The sequence below is a fragment of the Drosophila sechellia genome, unplaced genomic scaffold (assembly GCF_004382195.2).
Source record: "Drosophila sechellia strain sech25 unplaced genomic scaffold, ASM438219v1 U_284, whole genome shotgun sequence".
Lineage (NCBI taxonomy): Eukaryota > Metazoa > Arthropoda > Insecta > Diptera > Drosophilidae > Drosophila > Drosophila sechellia.
In genome coordinates this window covers 55202-61201 of record NW_022611228.1, presented here as the reverse complement: position 1 = coordinate 61201, position 6000 = coordinate 55202, and positions in this window count along the sequence as shown.

Here is a 6000-nt window from a genome sequence, read left to right as displayed (position 1 = left end):
CGACTTGGGATGCCGGGAGATGGGCTTTGTGGCAGAGCTTTTTCTCTCGGCCGAAGAGCAGTGTCCGAAGCAGTTCGACTGTGGATGTACCGTAACTAGAGGCTGCCCGCAGGGGTCAATCAGTGGCCCATTTACTGGGACATACTGATGGATGTACTGCTTTCACAGGTCTCCAGCCGTATTGCCAGCTGAGTGCATACGCGGATGACTTGCTGCTTCTCGTCGAGGGAAATTCCGAGCTGAGCTAGAGGAAAAAGGTGCAGAGGCTGATGTCCATCGTAGAAGCGTGGGGAGCGGTGTTGCGTTACCGTCTCGACAGCAAGACGGTAATATATGCTGCTGAAAGGTGCCTTGAGACGTGCGCCTACGGTGAGGTTTGCTGGAGCGAACCTTCGTATGTGCGTAGCTGTCGGTACCTTGGCATCACGGTCAGTGAAGGAATGAAATTCCTCAGCAACTACGCTTCGGCTTCGCCAGCGATGACCGGAGTCGTTGGAGCATTGGCGCGTGTGCTTCGAGCCGACTGGGGCTTCAGTCCTCGAGCCAGGCGGACCATATATGACGGACTCATGGCACCTTGTGTGCTGTTTGGTGCCGCCGGTATGGTATGACACACCGCCGAACAGGTAGCCGCCCGGAGACGACTAGCTCCTGCCAGAGGCTAATCTGCTTGGATGCCTTTCGGTATGCCGAACAGTGTCCACAGTGGCACTGCAGGTACTTGGGCGGAGCTCCCGCCGCTTGACTTGGCTGCTAAGTTTTTAGCGGTCAAGTACAACTGAAGCGTGGATACCCGCTGGAGGAGAACGACTGGCTATACGGCGAGGACACTACGTGTCTAAGCTGGAAGCAGAGGAAGACTCGCCTAGAGGAGTGCTTGCTGCAGAATTGGCAAACAGATGGGATGACGACAGCGAACCAGGACGGGTGACGCACAAGTTCATCCCATACGTCACTCTCGCCTATCGAGATCCAAGCTTTGGATTCTCGATGAGGACGTCTTTCCTGCTGACAGGTCACGGGTCGTTTAACGCATTTTTGCAAGGGAGAGCCCTCAGCGATACCACTGCTTGCGCTTGTGGTGATCCATATGAGGACTGGATGCACATATTGTGCGCTTGTCCTCTATATGAGATTTGCGAAACCTCGATGGACTTGGAGTGCAGCGCCTTGGCGAAAACTGGACCTTCAATAGAATCCTGGAAGATCAGCAGAGGATTCAACGGCTGGCAGCGTTTGCGGACGAGGTGTTCCGTAGGAGGAGGGGTATTTAGCCCAAAACTTCGCCGTGTGGTTAGCGGGCGAGAATACTTCCACAGCCCGCTATGCTTGTCGTAAGAGGCGACTAATATAGCGACTGGTTCCTCTAACCATGCTTGTCGGAGCAAAAGGAGGAGGCCCACCGAGCCTCTCTTTCGGTACCACGGGTTGTGCTGCTCCAAGACAGCACATTGAGGTAGGCCCCCTGGTGGGAGTATCGTGGTGGCTGTGGTTGATACCCATATCGCGGGTAGAGCTTCGTGTTCGACGTTTGAGTTACGGTGCTAGTTGCGCAAAACTCGGGTGCTGTGACCCAGAGATCAGTAGAGATTTTAGGTAGATCTCGCTCCTCAGCAAGGGGAGTGCTTGCCCGGCAAGCAAGTACTCGAATTGCTACCGGGGTGGTCGCTATGTACATAGCTATAGCTTCCAGTCCGGGACGTTTGTCTGGCGTATCCAGACTCATGCACCATGTTGATACATGCACCACTTGTGGGTGTTCAGGGTGTCGTGGTTGTAATCCCTTCAGTGTGGAACACGCCACGTAAAACAAGTTCGGAGAGGTCCGAAAAGTCACTGTCCCTATCTACTATCTAGCGAAACCACAGCCAAGGGAACGGGCTTGGAATAATTAGCGGGGAAAGAAGACCCTTTTGAGCTTGACTCTAATCTGGCAGTGTAAGGAGACATAAGAGGTGTAGAATAAGTGGGAGATATTAGACCTCGGTTTGGTATCGTCAATGAAATACCACTACTCTTATTGTTTCCTTACTTACTTGATTAAATGGAACGTGTATCATTTCCTAGCCATTATACGGATATATTTATTATATCTTATGGTATTGGGTTTTGATGCAAGCTTCTTGATCAAAGTATCACGAGTTTGTTATATAATCGCAAACAAATTCTTTAATAAAACGATGCATTTATGTATTTTTGATTTGAAAATTTGGTATAACTCCAATTACTCAGGTATGATCCAATTCAAGGACATTGCCAGGTAGGGAGTTTGACTGGGCGGTACATCTCTCAAATAATAACGGAGGTGTCCCAAGGCCAGCTCAGTGCGGACAGAAACCACACATAGAGCAAAAGGGCAAATGCTGACTTGATCTCGGTGTTCAGTACACACAGGGACAGCAAAAGCTCGGCCTATCGATCCTTTTGGTTTAAAGAGTTTTTAACAAGAGGTGTCAGAAAAGTTACCATAGGGATAACTGGCTTGTGGCGGCCAAGCGTTCATAGCGACGTCGCTTTTTGATCCTTCGATGTCGGCTCTTCCTATCATTGTGAAGCAAAATTCACCAAGCGTTGGATTGTTCACCCATGCAAGGGAACGTGAGCTGGGTTTAGACCGTCGTGAGACAGGTTAGTTTTACCCTACTAATGACAAAACGTTGTTGCGACAGCATTCCTGCGTAGTACGAGAGGAACCGCAGGTACGGACCAATGGCACAATACTTGTTCGAGCGAACAGTGGTATGACGCTACGTCCGTTGGATTATGCCTGAACGCCTCTAAGGTCGTATCCGTGCTGGACTGCAATGATAAATAAGGGGCAATTTGCATTGTATGGCTTCTAAACCATTTAAAGTTTATAATTTATTTTATAAACGACAATGGATGTGATGCCAATGTAATTTGTAACATAGTAAATTAGGAGGATCTTCGATCACCTGATGCCGCGCTAGTTACATATAAAAGCATTATTTAATACAATGACAAAGCCTAGAATCAATTGTAAACGACTTTTGTAACAGGCAAGGTGTTGTAAGTGGTTGAGCAGCTGCCATACTGCGATCCACTGAAGCTTATCCTTTGCTTGATGATTCGATAAATAAATGATTTTTTCCTGTAGCCAAACACCTCGTCATCAATTTAGTGACGCATATGATATTGTCCCTATCATATAATTAATATAAAGACTTTAATGGATTGTGTCAAGTTGCCAAACACCTCGTCATCATTTAGTGACGCATATGATATTGTCCCTATCATATAATTAATATAAAGACTTTAATGAATTGTGTCAAGTTGCCAAACACCTCGTCATCAATTTAGTGACGCATATGATATTGTCCCTATCATATAATTTTTGATATAAAGACTTTAAAGAATTGTATCAAGTTGCCAAACACCTCGTCATCAATTTAGTTATTTTTTTTTTTTTTTTTTTTTTTTTTTTTTTTTTTTTTTTTTTTTTTTTAGCGTGCGTTTATTTATTTAAAATCTGTCCTAGTGGACAATAATTAAATGGTTTTGCGGGGGAACATTAGCTTAAGGGATACTATTGTACATGTATTTGTGGCGGGTTTTATATGTGTTGTCTATTGTTGTGGAAGATCGAGAGGGTGTCTCCTCATGAGACGTCTGCTTGTTTGGCTATTGTCTAACAGGTTGGTGGCGAGGTGGTTAGGGTGGTTTTCGAGCCTTTTCAGGTATCTCTCGCTGAGCCTGGAGATTTCATCAGCGACTTGTGGGATTCCAAGTTCCCTATGTATGGCGACATTCTCGTGGTAGGGATGCGCATTACAGGCAATTCTCAAGCACCTATTCTGGAACCGCTGTATACGCAGGCGATTCGTGTGGCTTGCCGTGCCCCATAGCTGTATCCCGTAGGTCCAGATGGGCTTGATAATTGCCTTGTACACCAGGATTTTGTGGTTCTGCCTTAGCTTGGACCCTCTCCCAATAAGCCAATGCATCTGCCTCAGACGCGCATCGGCCTGTATGCGTTTGCTGACGATGTGGGGACGCCAAGTGAGCCTGCGGTCCAGGGTAAGTCCTAGGTACTTGGGTGCGGGTGCGTTGGGAATGATGACTCCGTTTAGCGTGACCGGTGGGCAGTCTCCTCTCCTTAGTGCAAATGTTGTTTGGGTAGATTTTTCCGCGTTCACTACGATGTTCCACCTGCTGAGCCAGGGATGTAGCGCGTCCATTTGCCTTTGGATTGTTTCGGAGGCTTCTCGTGGGTCGGATGAGGAGGCGAGGAAAGCCGTGTCATCTGCATAAGTCGCTATAGTTAGGTTCCTGGAGGGGATTATGGGAAGGTCTGCGGTGTAAAGGGTGTACAGTATTGGTCCGAGCACACTGCCTTGCGGAACTCCAGCTCTGATCATTCTGGGTAGGCTTATTGCACTTCCGCATCTGACTTGGAATGCTCTTCCCTCAGTGTAGGATTTGAGGAGGGTAAAATGGGGGCTTGGGAGGTAGGATTTGAGTTTATGGAGGAGTCCAGGATGCCAAACTCTGTCGAATGCCTGCTTCACGTCGAGCATTACAGCGCAGCAGTATTTCTTTTGCTCGAATGCCTCGAGGATCCGTTCGACTAGCCGGTGGCATTGCTCTGGTGTTCCGTGGGAGCGCCTGAAGCCAAACTGGTGATCGGGGATCAAACCAGCCTCATCCAGTACTGGCAATACTCTGCGCAAAAATACTCTTTCGAGTATTTTGGAGAGGATTGCCAGCAAACTAATCGGACGATAGGAGGCGAGATTGGCTTCAGGCTTACCAGGCTTGAGGAGGACAATAACCTCTGCTCTTTTCCACTCCTCCGGGAAGTACCCTAGCCGGAAGCAGCTGTTGTAAATGCTGGCCAGCATTTGTGTGCAGCGGGATGGGAGCATTTTTAGGGCCGCCGCATCTATACGATCCAGGCCTGGAGATTTGTTGTTCTTCAGTAGAGCAATCTCCTGCGCAACTTCCTCAGGGTCGACTGGTTCCAACGGGGGACCGGGAGAGCTTGGGCTATTGAGAAACCGGGCTGTTTCAGCATGTTCTTCGGCAGTGCAGCAGTCGAACGGAGAGAAGGCGTTGTAAAGGTGTTCGGCGAAAGCTTCTGCTCTTTCAGCATCCGAAAGGCACCAGGATCCATCTGCTTTGCGCACTGCGGAAACCTTTTTGGCTGGTCGTTTAATGTGGCGGGTGACGTTCCACAGATTGTGGTCTGGGTCCCCGGGAGAGAGTTCCTCGAGGAATCTGAGGAAGGAGTCCTGGCGTAGGCTGGAGATCTTGTCCTTCAACTCCTTTGTGGCGTGATTGAGCGCTGTTTTGTCTCTTGGATTGCGCGTCAAGAACCAAACTCTCCTGAGACGCCTCTTCTCAGTCACGAGTGCCGCAATTTCCGGGGACCAGAGGTGGAGGTCCCTGCTAGGTGTTCTCGCAGTCTTTGGTGGCGGTGGGCTTGCGAATTCCGCAGCGTTTTGCATCTGCCTGGTGAGATTCCCGATAGCTTCATCAATGTTCCTGGGTGTGTTGAGGATGGGGTTCGGATTGACGGTGGAGAGCATCCAGGACGCGAACTTGGCGGCGTCGGTATATTTTCCAGTGAGCCTTCTGAGCGGGGTTTTCCTGAGGACTGGCGTGTTGATTAGCACGTTTATTGCACAGTGGTCTGACAGGAGATCAGCATTTGTTGTGCAGCTGATCTTCGCATGCCCTATGCCTTTCGACACAGCAAAGTCCAGTAGGTCTGGAGTCTTGAGGGGATTCGTTGGCCAGTGAGTGGGCTCGCCAGTGGAGTGGCAGTCCAGTCGGTGGCGTTGCAGGTACCCAAACAGAGTTTTCCCTTTGGGGTTGTTGGCGCGCGATCCCCACCAAGAATGTTTGGCGTTATAATCTCCAGCTGCTATGAAGCGGGGCCCAAAATGCTCGAAGAACTCACTGAGGTGAGATGCTGTTATGCGGTATCTGGGGGGAAAGTAGACCGCTCCAATGTCTAAATCTCCTTGCGGGCTGACA